The following is an 18,831-nucleotide window of genomic DNA, read 5'->3' on the forward strand; positions in this document are numbered from 1 at the left end:
TTCCATAACTTTTCTTGCTAATTTGGTTTTCCTGCAACTGTTCTTTTTCATCTGTCCAAACAATTTCGATTAGATTGAGATTAAGTTACTGTAATGGCTAAACCATGACTTCAATCCTCTTTTCCACGAAACAATTTTTCACTCTGCAACATTTTTGTTTTATGTAATTGTTCTACATATAAACCCTATATAGTGGTACATCTATACCCTATATAACAGTAACAAAATATTAGGTCATTTAGAAGCAGGCTAGTCATTATGGAATTTTACAATACGGAATTTTGCTATTATATACCTTATTTTCAAAATAGAAATATTCCATGGGCTTCTGACAACTTTCAAAATCTATGAGGCCCCAGCTGAAATATGGACTTATATGGTTTTTCATTTTGGGGTCATATGGCTTACCGTGAGTTTCTTAGTTACTCCATGGGTCTTATTTGTTAGTAAGTGGATTCCAATTGTTTTCTTTGGAATTTCATGATTTCCAATTGTTTTCCCATGGGTCACAATAGTTGTATCATAGTAGTAGAAAAATGCCGGTTCTGAGACAAAACGATTTTTTCGTATAAAATTGAGTATAATTTTTTGATTCGTGCTAATTTTTGATATTCGTGTCACCTTTTAGAGAGTTGCCTTAAAATAAGACGGAAATGTACATCAATGTCCTAGAATCGGCAACAAGACAGCGGTAATGTTTTTTAAATATGAAATAATTTTAAATATTATGACAATGACGGATTAATTGCCTATGGATAATGAATTAACGTCACTTGGTCGTTTATCCTTTTCCTAACATTCTTTTATGCAAGTAAAATTTTTTTTAACGACTTCAACGCGTTAATTTGTAGTATATGATCTATTTGCAATAAAGTATATGATTTATTGGTGCTTTTGATGGTTTTCAACTCTTGATTTAAACTTTAGTTACAGTGATCAGCTTAATAGGTGGTGTTTCAACACAAAGTCAAACATTTATAGATTATTTGCGATTTCTGGAATAAAAAGAAGGCCAGATCATCAGATGATAGTGACTATAAAAAATGAAATTTACAAAATTTATTCCTTCCATTACGGAGGTATGACTAGGAAAAAGTCTAAATTTGATTATTAATAAGCCATTATTAACAAGTATCCGATCACTGTTGAATGCTAATCCGATGCAAGTTCATGCAAAGAGCACAAACAACCTGATTAGTGATAGTGATCCAAAGGGGAGATTGGTGAGATCTAAAATCACAAGTAAATCACAATTTTGAATAATTAAAACCACCTACTTAAAAAGAATTGCAGAGTTTTTTAACAAAGAATCACCAATCACAAATGCAAGAAACAAGTGCGTTTTATTTCATTAATGAATGGAGTTGATAGCATACTTCAGATAAGTGAAAAATTCTTTTATTAAAAATACTTTAAAAACTTAAACTCATGTTTTCTAGTATCAAAAAAGAGTTGATGAAAAATTAAAGTACCAGTTTTGTCAAGTACGAGGTATGAAACAAACAGTGTAATTCTCCGTTTTCTTTTTAGGTTGATGTAGTTTAGTCGTGGAATCACGAAGATTTATTTGGTAGTTTATAAGTTAATGTAATTTTGGAAATTTGCCGAATTATTGCTACAAGATACCTTCAGACACTACAAAACGCTTTTTATCAATCCAACATGTTTCTCATACGACCGCAACTTCGTATGAGAAACATGTTGGATTGATAAAAAGATTTTTAATCACGTTACTACTAGGAATTGGGAGTTCTGGGACAAAATGATTTTTTTTTCTTCCTCGCGTAAAAATTTTTTTTGGAACAAAACATTTTTTTTTCATGACGTGAAAACGCGAAATGAAAAATTGTAATTTTTGTAAAGGTGTTTAAATTTTGCATGAAATTTTTCTTGTTCTTTTTTTCTTTTGTCTTGTTTTTTTTTTGTTTGGATGATTGATTTGTAAATTTCTATCTCTCGACATTTGATTCCTTTATTTTTTAAAAGTTGAATGGGATCTTGAGACACTATAATTCTCGGAGTTTCAATGGAACTCATTTTTAATGTGCCAAGAATTTCTTTAAGTCAAAATTTTCAAAAAATTAAATTTAAAAAGGTTTAGAATTAGGCGTAATAATACGCTTGTCCGAGAAGAAGATAAAAGCTTCCAGATTGACCGACTTGCGCGTCGCCAGAGTTGAGTGTGACGACGAGCCTTCTGCCAGCTGCGACGCTTGGCATGGAGTCTGCTTCTGCAAAATTTCTGTAAAACGAGATGGTAGTGGAGGATCCTATAGAAACGGTTGATTGGTATAGCAGTCCTGTTGATTTGTTGTTGAACGAGATTAAGTTTGATCCGTTCCACGAAGACAAGTAAAAGTCTTCCAGTCCAGACGAGGAAAAATGCATTTGCTGTCGCCATCATACCCAGGGAAAGTGTTGTAATTGTTTGGATTGTAAGGAGTCCATGGACTGAGGACAGTTCCGTCGCCAGGAGGTAAATTACCGTCATACATTCTAACTCTGGACTCCCACCAGCTTCCAGAGGAACCGATGACGTGCATCCTTATGTATTTCAGAAAAACACCATTTCCTTTTCCTATGGTGTTAAGAATCACATATTCGTTTCCGTAAGTTGTGTTGAGATATCTGAACGTCTTCGAGTACAATTTAATGGAGGAAAGGAGAGGAGGGATGGTTGAGAATGTGGAAATAAAAGGTTGAATCCAGTAAGTGATTGCAGTAGTATTATCATTAACCAATTTTATTGTTAAGTTTGTTGTAAACGATAAGTCGAGCGTAAAATATCCTCCCAAGGAAGTGGTGTTATAAACGTTGCAACCTTGCAAAGAGTTGGCGTAAACCGGTCCGCCGAGAGGGGAAAAGAGCAAGTCGCAAGCAAGGGCAGTGGTGTTCACTCCTATTCCTTCCGATGTTGTTGAAGTATTTCCAACTACAACTCTCCATCTGCCAATATTTGAATAAAGACACGTCCAGGAACTACTGTTCCTGTGGGTAATCGTTGTGTTCGTCGTGAAGACTTTCTGGATAATCCAAATCGACTTCTAAAATGCAAGGAATCAATTTCCAATTTAAAAGTTCGTCTTCAGTCATCCGTTCAAAACCGTGAGTGGGAAGAGGTTTGCTCATGGCCCATCTGTACAAGTTGTTTGCGTCCAGGTATTGAATGTATGTTGACTCTTTGTTTTGGTCAAACGAATCTCCCATGTATTTGTTGTTTGATTTTCCAAGTCGGTTTGAAATCATACTGATTCCTCCGCGGATTCCTTTTTGAACCATGAGAAGCATGTCAGGATCACTCAACAACTCCAATTTTATTTTTGTCATTTTCAAACAAGCGTTCCAACCCAATGGGTTGGAGGATGGCTGGAGACGTATAGTACCAAGCTGGGTCGAGTTTGTAATTTTTTATGCAAACGTCCCTGAAATTTTCAAAGACATCCGCCAGCATCAAAACGTCTGACACGTTGTACAAATCGTGGTAATCTCTGAATGTTTTGCAACCAAATTCGTTATAAACGTTTTGAGCATGCAAATAATTTTCGTCGCTTATTCCATCATTGTTTAATTTGGAAAAGAACGACACTTTGGGTGGTAATTGAGTTTCAGAAAACTTTTCGATCGAGTCTATCTAATCGTAAGGGTAAACTCCTTTTCTAAGCAATAAATTAAACTTTTTCCCGGAATAATATTTGGCGATGTTTTTGCACTGGTCTTTGGTCAGATTTTTTTATAGAGATTCTAAACTGGAGGCCATGAATTTGAAACTGTCGATAAATCTCAATTCTTTCCATACTTCCTTCAGTTTACCTTCTTCGTCAATATATTCTCTTACTTTTATTTTTTTTGTGAAACTTATGTGTTTTTCTTCGTTGCTTGGAATGCAGGTTAATTTTCCACCAGACTATTTCTTGATAAACAAATGGCTGTCGTACCTGACAAATTGTGAAAAACAACAGGGAAGAATTTTGGAATTTTGTATTTTGTGTTCCAAGTGTTGTGTGCAGCTCCTCGGTACTTTCCAGTCAAATGGCAGTGATCGTGCACTTTGTCATCTCCGAGAATTTCCTCGCAAATGTGACACACGGTTGCAGAATTGAAATTATTTTCATCCTCCTTGGTTATGATCATATTTTTTGAAAATTTTGTCATTTCACAAATTTCAATGTCTTTTTCGAGCATCTCCACAAATATTTTTGCAACATTGTCCGTTTCTCTCGTTGCGGTAAAAGTCACCGGATTTCCTTTGTAAACGGTTTTGTCAAGGCATTTGATGAAATAGCAGAACGAACTCGGAGTGTGTTTTTGTTACCGTTTTGTGTAAGACTGTTTAGAGTCGGGGACGCAAGTGTTGATCGGTGTGATGAAACTTTCAAAGTCTGCGTAAACTACAAAAGGAACTCTCATCGACCTTTCTTTTTGTTCAAATTTCATGAAAGAATTTTTTTCGGGAAGTTCGATTCTTACCGAGCTGTTCTCTTTGCAATAAGTCGAATGTTTGGAAAGATCTTCCTCGCTATTCATCCCTTGCAAACAATTTCTGCAATAATACATTTTACCGTGATGTGTGGATGGTTGTGAGGATATCAATCGACTTAGACTTTTTATCAGACAATAATGATTTGTTTTTTCGTCTGAAATGAGCAGCAAATCTATTTCATGTTTTCTGTTCAAACATTTCAATATTCGTAAAGGGTGAATGGATTTATTTTCGTACCCAAAAGCGTTAACGCTGATTTCTGGATTATTTTTTTCAAATTTTTTGATTTGATTGAGTTTGACTGGAAATTCAATGCCTTCCCAATTTAACTCTTTCGATTTTTCAATAAAGTCTTTATCAATTCTTTCACCGTGTTTTTCCTTCATGTTTAAAAACCTTGAGATGCACCATTTGAAACATTCGTTGTCTTCGTTGACCATATTGATGATCGCATTTTTGCTCGCTAGAAAATCGTCCAGAGGAATGTATGATCTCGCACTGATTGGATTGTAATCAATCAAGTTAATGTCCATTTTCAAGATTTCAATCGATCTGATGTTTTTTTTAAAGACTTTAAATAAATTTACCTTTGTTTATCAATCCAAAACAACAAAATTATATAAATACTTAACACCTTATTCACCTTAACTGCTTATTTTTTACCGTTTTATGAAAACTTTTTCACCATGGAGAACAATATCAGTTGCGAAGCCAACAGATTTAAATTTAAAACGATACAAGTTCAAAATTTAATGACACATTTAACAGATGCTGAATTTGATTGAATTGTTGGAGAATTGTATAACATGACAGTGTGAGAGTGACCTATTTATTTATTTGCGCCAATAGCGAACTTAATACACCAGGAATGTTTTCGTACTTTTGAACCCAAAAACCAATCTGACTACTTTTTGTGCACTTCACTATTTGCGGAATAAACTGCATAAACTAATGAATACCTGAAGTTTATTTTTTCACTAACATTTTTTTAATGTTAAATCAAAATATAAACTCTTTTCATTATTGTTCCCAGTTTTACCGGTACTTCCTCTGACAAAATAATAGCGAGTAAAAAAACATAGGCCAAAAATAGAAAATTTAAAAAAGTCAAAACTTGAAATGTTTCACAGAAAAAGAAACTTTCTAATAAAAATGAAATAAATTTAATGGGCAATATTTATTGACAGCAATACGTTTTAATGATACAGAACAATCTCTCTAATTCGAACTTTATGGGGAGAAATAAAAGTTTGAATTAGAGAGATTTGTGAATGAGAGTGACCTATTATAGAAAGTTGACTTTTTTTCAAATATTTTGTTCGAAGTAACGAATAGACATGAAGAAAACAAATCAGTTGTGGTTCTTAGGCCTAAATCCAGTATAGATTATGTGTTTTAAACTTTTACATTTTCAAAAAAAAGTCAGTAATTGTAGGTTGCCTTTTTTGAATATAAGTTCTCATTCGTTTGAACCATTTAAGAACAGCTTTGTTGACATGATAATACTTTTTAACTTTCACCCGTTTAGCCAAATTTCCTTGACGAAAAGCGTCAAAGATTTTATCTTTGTTTTTTCCAAGTTAAAAAGTGTTTTGTGGAATATCAAAGATTTTCAAAACCTCTTTATTTATTTTTCTTTTCTCCAATCCCAGTAGATCATCGTGTTTCCAGTAGAACATCGTGTTTCCGCTTTAAATTGTTTTCTTTGTGCGGTCTCTCTGATGCCATGATTTTTTTTCAAACAAAAGATAATAATTCAATGTTAATCAATTTTCAAAAGTTCAAAACATTCGAAATTTGAAAAAGAGCTCAATGGTTAACGAGCTTTTTACTCATCAGAAATTGAAAAGTTCGATTTACAGAGAGATTCTCGCTAACGGGTCCAAAAAAACCAATCGATTTGTGGAGGTTTTCGAATTATAGAGATTCGAATTATAGAGATTCGAATTATAGAAAGTTAAACAGGAGTTTCTTAAGCGCATTTCACGATGACTTTAAACTTAGTCGAATTACGAACTTTTTCGAATTAAAGAGATTCGAAGTAGAGAGATTGTACTGAATTACGGAATAAACTAAATATAATTTGGAACTCAACAATTCTAATGTCAATTCCAAGTTTAAAAATTATCAACTACTTTTAGAAATAATGAGATTACATTAAGATTATGTTACAAACACTAAAGTAACTGATAAAAATTCAACAAAATACCTGTACATTTTTTTTATCTTTCTTTAATTTTTGTTATTTAACTTTTGTTATTAGTGGTCCCTTTTGTTGGAGTACAGACAGGATTATTAGCATTATTTTTAAGATGTGGAAATATCAATCTTAATGAAGTAAAACTTTCAAAGACAAAAGTAGAAAAAATAAGAAAAGATTTATATTTAAGTGAATCAGAATTAGTTAAAGAAAAAATAAAAGAAAAATGTAAAAATTGTAATTTAATTTTGCACATTGATACAAAAAAAGTTACGGCTTTAAATGAAGACTATATTTCTGAAGTAAATGAACGTCTAGCTATTGTTGTTACAAGTCCAGACTGGGATTTAAATACAAATGGAAAGCAACAGGATGAGCTGCTAGGCATAGTTGAATGTCAATCAGGAAAAGGATATGATCAAGCATTGGCATGTTTTAATGTTATAAAAAAGTTTGGAATTGAAAGCCTTATAATTGGAATTTGTGCTGATACAACAGCATGTAACACTGGTTGTAATAAGGGTTGTATAAGTATTTTAGGAGAACTTTTAAATCGACCTCTGTTAAGGCTTCTTTGTAGAAAACATTCTCAAGAACGACATATTTTACATGCAATAAATGCAATCACTAAAACAGAAAGCAAAGGTCCATCAAAATCTATTTACACGAGATTCAAAGCTGCTTGGCCAATGAATTATGAAAATGTTCAAAAAAATATGGATCAGTTATCAAAGTTTCCGTGGTGCAAAGTTATTGGAACTCCATTAGAAGATATGGCTAAAAAAAGTTTATCTTTTTGCAAAAAAGCTTTGGAACTTCATACTTTCCCCAGAAATGATTATAAACATCTGTGTCAATATGTCATTGTTTTTCTGGAAGGAAGGGAGGCAGTTCCTGGATTTATTATACACAAACCAGCTGCTGAACATGAAGCTAGATTTATGGCAGATGCTTTATACATTTTGGCAATGAAGCTTACTCAACCAATCATAAAGTTTTTAACCCTAGAGGAAGAAATAGTATTTTCAAAGGCTGCAATATATGTAGCTTCAGTTTATGCAAAAAACTTTCTCTAATCAAGTCAAACTGCTTCTGCTGCTCATAATGATTTGTGTACGGTTAAGGAGATGATAAAAATGAAAGATTTTGATGCTGATGTCCCTCAAGCTTTTATTTCAAGCTATCTTAGACACAGTCATTATCTTTCTGAAGAAACAGTTGTCTTTTGTTTATTTGATAAAAGTCTTGACAATAAAATTAAAGAAAAAGTTGCTCAGCAGTTGTTAAAAACAAATTTACCTGAAGTCTTTAAACTTAAAAAGTTTAAGCCTGTAGAAATAAATGAAAATTCAGAACTTAATGATTACGTTGGTCAAAATTCTTGGCTAATATTTAAAATAGTTCCTTACTTACCAAATTGGTTAGAAAGTCCACCTGATTTGTGGACTCATGATTCTGATTATAAAAATATGCAAAGGTTTATAAAGAGATTAGTCTGTGTCAATGACTGTTGTGAGACTTTAATCGATTCAATAATTAAAGAGGAAAAGTTACAAGATATTTTACTGGTTTTGAAGGAACACAGAGTTAATTTTCCATTTTATAAATGTAACTGGTCCAAAGAAATACTTAATAAATTGTAAGAAAAGTTTTTATAAGAAAAATTTAACTGAATTTTTATGTATATTATTTACAAAACGTGTTTGTAAAACCTTTAGTCAAAGTATTTTACATTTTTAACAGTTTACTTTAATTTATCTTTATTAAGTACAATATTTGGATTACTTATTTAACAAACCTATTAAATGCAAACTTTATTAAGTTTTTTAATGAATATTTAAGAGTATTTAGATAAATACACAATTAAAAACATAGTAAAAACCAGGTCTTTAAAAAGAAACCAGGTCATGTTTCAAAATGTGTTATCTCGAGAAATTTTAAATATTTTGAGCTCAAATTTTATACGAACCTTCCTAATAGTAGAGCCAACTCACCCCAAAAAAAAATTATTAGTTTTGTTGGTCTTTGATCCAATTAAGATAGCAATTTAACGAAAAATTGGTCAAAAATGACTTTTTTAAAAATATTCAAACCCTCAGGGAGATCAGGAAAATTGAAATATTTTTAAAACTTTTTTTGGAATGGTCTTGTATATCAACGTAGAATGGGAAAATAAAGTGGCAAAGTTATAGTTTTTCCGACCCCTAAAAACGGACCTGCCTAATGGGCATTTAACAATTCTTTTCTTAGCACACTCCCACAAACCATTGTTATTAAATGCATCTCTATTTTTTTTCCCACAACCTATCTTCGCATAATTTCTATTTTGTTAAATGTTTCTCTTATTTATCATTTATTGCATTCGCATGTTTCTTTCCTAAAACTTCTTTTTTTAGTACTTTCTACATCTCCAAACTTTTTGTGATCAAATTGTTTCGTGATCGAATTGTTGTCTCTGATGAGCAGTATGCAATCTAGTATTCGTATTAATGTTCCCCACTGATCTCAAAATATAACTGGAAAGCGTATACGGAAAACTTTTTGAAGCCAGTTTTGGCCTCCCAAGATGGCGGCGAATTAACAAATGGTGATTGAAAATTAAGAAACTGATGATAATCAAGTTCTACATCTTAGGCTCAAATATTGATAAATACATGATTTTCTAATAAAAATCCAGTTTTTTTGTTTAACATAAGATTTTTTTTATAAAAATAACGGAATATTACAAATTTCAAATATAAATAGTGCTCTATATTAACTTTCTGTTTTTCGTTTTTTAGAATAAATATAATAAAATAAAAATTCTCAGTAAAACTAAGTACAAATTTTAATTTTAATTTGCTTAAATTTAGTTTGTTTAATAATAGTGAAGAAAAAGTATTTGTTTGCTTGTGCAGAAATCTCAAGTTTCAAATAGTTAGCATTTGTTACATTATTTATGTACCTTTTAGTTCTTAACTAACCAATGCTGTGTGCTAGAAGGTTAATAACACAACAGCATGGTAGGCAGCTGATTTTATTTTTAAGATGAAATATTTTTTAGGCATAAGTTTATCAGATAGGCACTACAAAGTTACAAATTCTGCATGAACTATTAGCTGAACACTGTGATTACACACAACTCAGAGGTTCCTTCTAGAGTTATTATATATATATATATATATATATATATATATATATATATATATATATATATATATATATATATATATATATATATATATATATATCATATCATATCATATCATATCATAAAAATATTTTTGATTGGTTTTTGAATAGGATAAGTTTTGTTAATTGCTTCCTAAGCTTTTTTCCAGTTTTTTTTGGCAGTTTGTTTTTTACCCAGGTGATAAAGATGTATTTTTGGAAAGTTTTCCAAAATAAGTTTAATCAGTGCAAATAAATGGTTATCAGTAATAGCTGAGTCAAACATATGAGAAGTTTGTTCATTAAATATTTTTGAGTAATCAACTGATCTCAAAACAGCACTTGAAATGGCACTTTGAATTCCTATTTCATTTGGAAGGTTGTCATTTATTGATGCAAGCAACCTTTGGAAACATCTTTCAGTTTCTTTGCCTATGATAACAACACTTTTGGTTGGTTTAATTAAACCTCCTCTGTCTTTGAATTTTAAAAAACTGGTTTGTTCAAAGAGATAGAAAGTATTAATGTATTCCGACATTTAATGCAGATAGTTTATTGTAAATTTATGTATCATACATTTTTTGATAAGACACATAATGTTGATAATGTTTGATAAAATACAAAATATGTTATCAAAAAATTCCTTTAATAAGTTGTTTTGAATAACAAGTCAAAAACAATTAACTCAATCATAGAGACTGGAATATTACAAAGAACAATATATAAGTAAAATAATATATATTAAAAAATGATATTTTGTATTTAATATTCTTATTAAATACTATATCTATTGACTACATTTATGTATTAAATAATCCTAGAAGTAACCCCTGAGTTTTGTGTACTCACAGCACTCAGCTAATAGTTCATGCAGCATGTACATATCTGGTATCTTGCTACAAAAATTGAAAACAAAAAATTTGTCGAAATTGTAAGTAGACACCACTGCCGCTTACCATACAGTTATGTTATCAACCTTCTAGCACACTGCATTGGGTAACTAAGAACTAAAAGGTACATAAATTATGCATAAATATTATTTAATCGTAAATTACACTTAAAAAGTATATCGAATATTTTGTACCTTAATATTTAAATAATTTCTTTAATTATTTGATTTTTTTAGAAATCATTTGATACCTTTAAAATTTTTAAAACTTTATTTGATAGTCCAGTTTCTCTTTCAAAACTCTGTTTAATTATTTTCTTTCATATATCTGTAAAAAGCCTCATAAAATGTACATCAATCACCGCTAAGAGCTCTGATCGCCGTCATCTTGGGAGCCCAAATTTGGCTTCAAATTTTTTTGAAAAAGACAATTAAAAACGCTTTCCAGTTATATTTTGAGATCAGTGATGTACCCTCATGTTTCTCTCCTGAAAAAACCTTTTTACATATTGCGAAATCTCACAACAATTTTTAATTGTTATCGCATTATTTTTTAATTTTTTTTAAATTTTTTACATATACATAAATAAGTACAGGGTAGTTTAGTATAAAGTATTTAAATATTCAATAAGCACTTGGTAATTGATTGAAAAATATTTAGTATATCCGCATGATTCTCTCCTAAAACTTCTTTTTGCACACTTTCTGTCTAAATCTCTAAACGTTTATTCAACGTCATAACATTTATGATTTTCATGCAATTACTGTTCTTAATTATTGGAGTTGACCAAATCTGGCAGACCCAAGAGAAACCTTTGGTGGGTTAATTGGGTACCCCCTGACTCAAAAAATATATCCCCCAAAATCAGGGATTGGGAGATGCCAGAGAAAATCGAGTTCAAAGTTTGGTAAATTCTTCTATGGACCACATTGCAATAATTGGATTAGATGGTAGGGGTGGCGTTTTGAAACTCAGTCTTGGAGTCATGAAAAAGAAACCTGAAAGTAATCAAGCTGATTATCAGGTCTCATGTTGCATCAAAAATCTTCCAAAGACTCTGGTGTGAAGTGCCAAATGCTAATAGCCGAAGGAGAAGATGTGCTAGAAACTTATATTAATGTCAAAAAAGCCCAGGAAATTCAGTTGTTTCTTGTGACATGAAAATGACTAATAATCTTTGTAGCCTACAGTCTCAATCTAGTATGCATGCTGCTGGTGTGATGACAGTGCCGAAGAACTGGAAAAATCAGGATCTCCTTGGTTAATAGACATACTAAAAAAAGGCAAATTAAGCCTTTTTAAAATCTGGCGGAGATGTTAAAAGACCCAGAGAATTTCCTATTGCCGTGGAAGCTCCAATTTTGTTCTAAAATTTTGACAGTCTCCCAATAATTGATGCTTTCCACCCAATGATTGGTGTAGTTAACCAAGTCCTCAAGGCCTTGAAAAAAAATGACCTGAAATAATTGAATGGTTGACTTCTATTCATACTTTACCTCAACCTTTTCATGGAGATCTGCTTGCAGGTCCTGATTGCAGAAAAACTCTCAAAAGTGTTGATCACCTTCAACTTTATGCTAAGATGGAATTTAAGAGAGACAAAATTCATCCAGAATATGGAGAAAAATTGAAAAATTTTCTTGTTGAGTTTAATTCAAAGCAGTTATTGTGATAAGAATAATATGTTCCGTTTGATTTTTAAAAATCTAGGATTTTTTTTCCGTCATTAATTATCTGGTTTAGAAAATATTTATTAGTTCATGATTGTAGCTGACATAAGTGAGTATAACAAGCATTGATGATGCAACGTTTAATTTATTGTTAAATATTTCAGAATGTTGGTTAAAGATTAATGAATTTTTCCAAAGTTATATATTAGTTTTAATTTTTATATACCCTTCACTTATTATGAGAAAAATTCATCCTGTAAAGATCCTGAAAATGGCTGTCCATCTGTATTCAAAAATTGCAAAAATTTTACCAAATTTTGAACTCAATTTTCTCTGGCATTTCCCAATGCCTGATGCTGGGAGTTACATTTTTTAAGTCGAGGGCGTATACCCTATCACCCCACCAAAAGGTTTTCTCAGGCCTACCAGATTAGCTCAGCTCCAATAGTTAGGAACCGTGGCAGGTTGTTCACACAGTTGAAGTTTTTAGTATTAAGTAATAAAGTTGTAACAGTATTTAATCTGACAATAAAAATAACTCATGTGTCTGAAATTCGATCATTTTTCAAACTTGGTTGAAAAGTAATTTCTTGTTTTTGAATTAATATCTTTGCTAATAAATTTACGTACTGTAAAAGAAAACACTACTGATGAAAATCACTACTGATGTTGTCAGTCGCATGTCAATACCCACACAAAACCTAGTGTAGCTTTGGATGTTAGTATTTCTTAGACTTTAAAGCCCTAGTTACTATTACATAATACACGTAAATACATTATTTTGATATAGAAATTAACTGGTCAAATCACAGTCAATTTACATGCATTCAATCAAACTTTGGTTGGACTAAAGTATTTGTTAAAAAGCAAAATTTTAAAATGGTAGCACAGCATTTCAAAATAATAAAGGAAACTTAATCTTGTTGATATCATAATCAACCTCTATTGAGGTGATGAATTTTTCATAGTGTTTGTAAAAGTTGGCTTACAACTTAGAGTGAGTTATTGTTCCACAAGGGTTAGTTTATACTAATTTCTAATCGGCTATATGAGGACAGTCGTGTAAGTGAAAATAATATCATTGTCTTAATGTATATAAACAAAATAATTGTTTATAAATCTTGGGGATGTTTTGATGAAAATCTTGATGTCTTTTTTGAGGAAAAACGCATGTTCGTTCTTTGCAAAAGGTTTTGTTAACAACCACGCAGTACATTGTAGTATGTTTATCATTTTATTTTGAGTTTCAGATAATAATATTATGCAATGTAAATAAAAAACTAAAAAATTTATACCTTCTAAATGCAACTTCATTAATTTAGAAAAACTAACCTTTAAGAATGTATTTTGTATTATTCTAACAAGTCCTTTTTATTGATTTTACTGTCCTTGGCCACACGGAAAGAAGCTTGTATGTAAAAGATACAAATCTAGATTTCTAGAATTATATTGAAATAAGATAAATGTCAATATGCTCCTTATTACTGTCTTATTCAAACATGAAGTTCTCAATATCAGAGTGGATTCCAAGCAGTAATGATGTCATAACAGCTGCAAACGTTAATGGAACAACTTCCTTCTCAAGGTAGTTGTTCATTTATGTTTGCAGCTGAATTGAAAAAATTTTAGGCGATGCTGATTTAGACTTCAATAAAATAAGCGGATTCGTGCGAAGATTTTTAATGTTAAATTGTCTAGTGATGAACTTCCGAACATTCGTAATGAGTATATGGGTGTTTTAATTATGTCTTCTGCATCAAACGATACTTTAAGATTGAGAGCAATTTATCTTGGCCCACAAATACCATCTCAAAATACTCTCACTAGCTTGGCAATACTTTTTGTTCCTTTAACTTGTACGTTTTGTTTACTTTCTCAGCAATAGTATGTAAAAACAGAAAAACAGGAAACTCGTGTGTGAATTCCTCTTTTTTCAGATAAAAACTCCAATCAAAACTCTGTTGCATGAAAATGCAAAAGATGAAAAAATGCAAAAATTTTTATATGTTTTATGAATTCTTACTATTAAGAAAAAAATAAATAGCGAATACACCTAACTTAACTTCACAACTTATATAAAGTTTATTCTTGCAAAACATAGTCCATCCTTGTAAGCATTTAGATATACAAACCAGGCGCGGATCCAGGAATTGTGTGGCCAAAATTTATTTTCACAGTTGAAATTTCGATAAAAGATCAATATTTTAATATTTTTTCATAGCATTTATTGATTGAATAAAACGTCGGTAACGTATAAGAAGAATCGTTGTGGCCATGGCAGCAATCTCTATAGCCAAAATCCGTAAATTACGGCTGACAAATTTAAAATTGCAGGGATATTCCTTATGCGAAAAAACCGAAAACTAATGTGACTGCCGTTAAATTTAAACTATGTGGCCATTGCCACAATGGCCAGCCCTTAGATCCGCGCCTGCAAACCACCGTGTGGTACTTCGGTAAATTGTGGTGCCAAAAAAAAGGAAACCTTGTTAAGTAAAAAGTTTATGGTATTACTTTAGTTACAGTATGATAACTTTTGTTCCTGTGAAAGTTTCATCCAAAATTTTGGGTAAATTTTGAGAAAATCAAAGTTAAGCTGCAAAATTGCTTCAAAAAAGAATCAATTTTATTATAAATCTTTAACTTCACAGGTTATACTATAAAAATGACACAATCGTCTTTTTATTAAACGTTTTCTAATTCAGACCTATTACCTGCTGCGTCAGAATTGTTGAAGATTAAAAAGGCATTTAAATTTGTTTTTCTACCTTTTCTTTGCGAGCGAGGAGTTCACGATACTTCCTATAAAACTTATTTCTCGACTTGACAGCTTCTTCACCCATTACTCCTAGTGGGACAGGCAAATGAAATAGAGTTTCAGCAGCATGTGCTAATGATTTAAGCATTAAAGCTGGAACTATAAACCAAGCAGCATAAAAATCAAGAAATTTCTTGCGGGCAGTTATTTGCAATCAATTATTTTTGAATTGACCGATCAGGTCTTTTAGTATATTGTTAACTTAACTGAATTTTTTTGGACCGGAAATCATTCGACAAATATATCACATTAGTTTTAGCACTTCCAATTCTTCACAAATTAACTTTCAATCCAAACTGTTTTATAAACGCTTTTGGATTTCTAGCTTTCTCCTTGTGTAGAAAGGCTCTTGATCTTGTTGGGCTCTGCAGACCATTTGCTTAAACCGATGTCATATATTGATCAGGAACTCAAAGAGCCTCTTCCATCGATGAAGAGGATTAATACCATATCAAAATACGTACAGCTTTGCAATGAATCTTTTATTGAACTTTTGTTTGTCCGTCATGAATTTTCGAGAAGCCCCACATATTGGGCAAATTTGCATTGGTTTTTAGTTTGTAATAAATGTAAGTATTGCCCAACTATCATTTATATCACAAAAGTGAAATAAATGACAACATTTTTTTATTTGGATTGTTAAACTTGATTTAATCCTTTCTTGATTCAAAGAAACATCAAGTTCTTAGCAGCTCAGAAGTATAAGTTCAGTTATTACAATTGAAGTAGCAGTAGTAGTAGTAGTAGTAGTAGTAGTAGTAGTAGTAGTAGTAGTAGTAGTAGTAGTAGTAGTAGTAGTAGTAGTAGTAGTAGTAGTAGTAGTAGTAGTAGTAGTAGTAGTAGTAGTAGTAGTAGTAGTAGTAGTAGTAGTAGTAGTAGTAGTAGTAGTAGTAGTAGTAGTAGTAGTAGTAGTAGTAGTAGTAGTAGTAGTAGTAGTAGTAGTAGTAGTAGTAGTAGTAGTAGTAGTAGTAGTAGTAGTAGTAGTAGTAGTAGTAGTAGTAGTAGTAGTAGTAGTAGTAGTAGTAGTAGTAGTAGTAGTAGTAGTAGTAGTAGTAGTAGTAGTAGTAGTAGTAGTAGTAGTAGTAGTAGTAACAGTAGTACTTCTATTATTATTAATATTACATTAGTTTTATTTCTAAAATTTTCGAATAAATTCAAATTTTCGGGTTCACACAAAATGCAAAGAATACTTATTTTAGTACAGTTAAACTTTAAGACTAAAAAGTTTAGGAAATTTGAAGCTTTTTACCCTCACAAAAATTGTTGCAACTTACCAAGTGGGTATCATGATTACTCTAATCAATGTATGTAATTATATACCTAAAGTAAAAGTTTTTCTCCTTTTTTTAGGTTTTTGTACTTGAAAAACATATTTTTAATTCCCATAGTTTAAGTTTGTTCTTAATTTACAGATTTACAGTAAAACCACGAAGAATTTGAAAACGCAAGTAAGAATTTCATACCGAAGTGGACAGTTAGGGGTCGGGCCGGGGATGGGTTAGCTCCAATCAACGTAATTTTATACAAGTCATTTTTTTTCAACATCAATATCCATGCCTCTAAGCAACCTATTTTGAACAATAAATAATGTTTGACAGGTTACTCCAAGAGAGCGAGGTTTCGATGATCACTCTATTTATACGTATTAACCAGGGGGATATTAATTGTTTTATGACGATTTGATTACCTCAACATCGGCTAAGGAGTTGTTTCCCAATAAACGTAAAATCCTATAAAGATTTCTTTTATTTTTACTCAGTTTTAGCTAATTGACAGTAATAATCTTTTATTTTCTTTAAGTTTATTTAATGTTTCTTATTGCTTTTGTTCATAAGTTTATAAAGATTATATTTGCATAAATGAAACTCGTTCTGTTTTAACATAAATAAAAATACTTTAATATTTGATTGAAATTTCAAGATATTACTTGAAATTTGGCCTACATTTTTGATACAAGCATAGTTTGAACCATATGCTATAACTGCTTTGTGGTACAGTTATTAGAAGATACTTTGTAAGCACATTCAAAGATTTTTAAAAGACATAATAGTTAGTATGTGTAGTAGGTTTATTTTTACGCACCATGTACAAAGATGTTTCTAGAGAATAATTCGTTTCCGAAATATATTCGTTAACATTATGTCCTTATGGAAGTATTTTTATGATTAGTTCTACTATTTACGTAAAACAGATGCAGCCTCTATTAATGAACAATTTCTTAATTGTCTCTTTTGCATGGAGTTTTTATCAAACTCAATAATGTTGACTTTCTAATTTGAGAATATAATCACCGTGTTAGTGGCTTGGTCCATTCGATATTTGTTAGTGACTTGGTGCATTTGCTACTCGAGAGATTTTGGGTCTAATATCTTATGATATTAATTTGAAATTCTAATGCATGTGCCGTTAGATGAAAGACATGACATAGACTTTTGTAACAAGATTCTCCAACTTATATCCCTTCATTTAATTTTGTCAAAACTTTTGCTTTCCTGATTTTCTTACACATTAGACCATCATTATTCCTTCGCATACATCTCTTGTTTAATTTAACAACTTTATGTATACAACTTCGCTAGGGTTAAGTAATTTTTAGTGAATGACTGCAGTTTGGAAGACTTTTTGAAAATTTCTAACAACTGTATTGCAACTTTGTTGGCCAACTCAATCGAATCCCATTTAAAGCATCCAGTTCATTTAAATATATAAAAAAACATGAAAATTAAATTCTCCTGCGTTTAAGCCTTTCTAAATGTTCATTTAAAAACTTGGTTTTATATAAACATCAGATATGATATATCATAAATATGACCAATTGAGAGGGGTTGGCTGGAGAAAAATAGTTTTTTCATCACTCATATTGGTGGGTCATCATTCAGCGTGGTGTCTTCACCCCTGGTTTTATTGTTTATAAGCTATTTAGATATCTGTAGATATAAATTTTAAGATGGTCACCAAAAATGTTCAATGAATGATTATGTTTTATGTCTGGATGGTTTTTAAAATGTTGATAAATGTAAAAGGATGGTAACTTGGTTTTAAAGCATGAATGACGAAATGGTTGAAAACTGAAGGCACCAACTGTTGTGTTGTTTATCATATATTTATCATATATCATATATTTAATTGGTGCATTCATCATGGATCCAAGAATAAAATGCATTTTAATTGAAAAAATCTCTTTGGATCGGAAAAGATTCGCATGTGATGCTGCTTTCGACAAATGTGTAATTGATTATATTGATCTCAATAAAGAAAGTGATCAACTTAAAATGGATGAACTGCTTAAAGAACTCTTTTTACGAAATCCTTTCGATTTCATGTCCATGGTCGAAAATTCTCTTACGCTAATGGGTAAAGCGGACGTTTTGAAAGAAATGCAAATAATTCGTAAGTAGAGCTAATTTTTTTTTATATTAACTACAGATTTTTAAAGTTTTTTTTATATGAATTACAGATTTTTAAAGAGGTTTTGCAGTTTTAAGTAAAGTAAATTCATAACTGTGATTTCATTACATCGTCCTATAGATGTAATTTTTTTACGAAATGAATGTAATTTTTGAAAATTTGTTATTTGAAAATGTAATTTTTCTACAAAATTCTTATAACAACTGAATTATCTA

At 31.0% G+C, this 18,831-nt stretch overlaps 1 pseudogene; it reads left to right on the top strand.

Moving 5' to 3' along the window:
- Window positions 1-6,582: 6,582 nt before the first annotated feature.
- LOC149884509 (uncharacterized) lies at window positions 6,583-8,409 on the top strand (annotated as a pseudogene).
- The last annotated feature ends 10,422 nt before the right edge of the window (window positions 8,410-18,831 follow it).

Source organism: Hydra viridissima, unplaced genomic scaffold (genome assembly GCF_058129835.1).
Source record: "Hydra viridissima isolate aposymbiotic clone 2 unplaced genomic scaffold, HvirCarnegie_v1 scaffold_8, whole genome shotgun sequence".
In the NCBI taxonomy this organism is placed as follows: domain Eukaryota; kingdom Metazoa; phylum Cnidaria; class Hydrozoa; order Anthoathecata; family Hydridae; genus Hydra; species Hydra viridissima.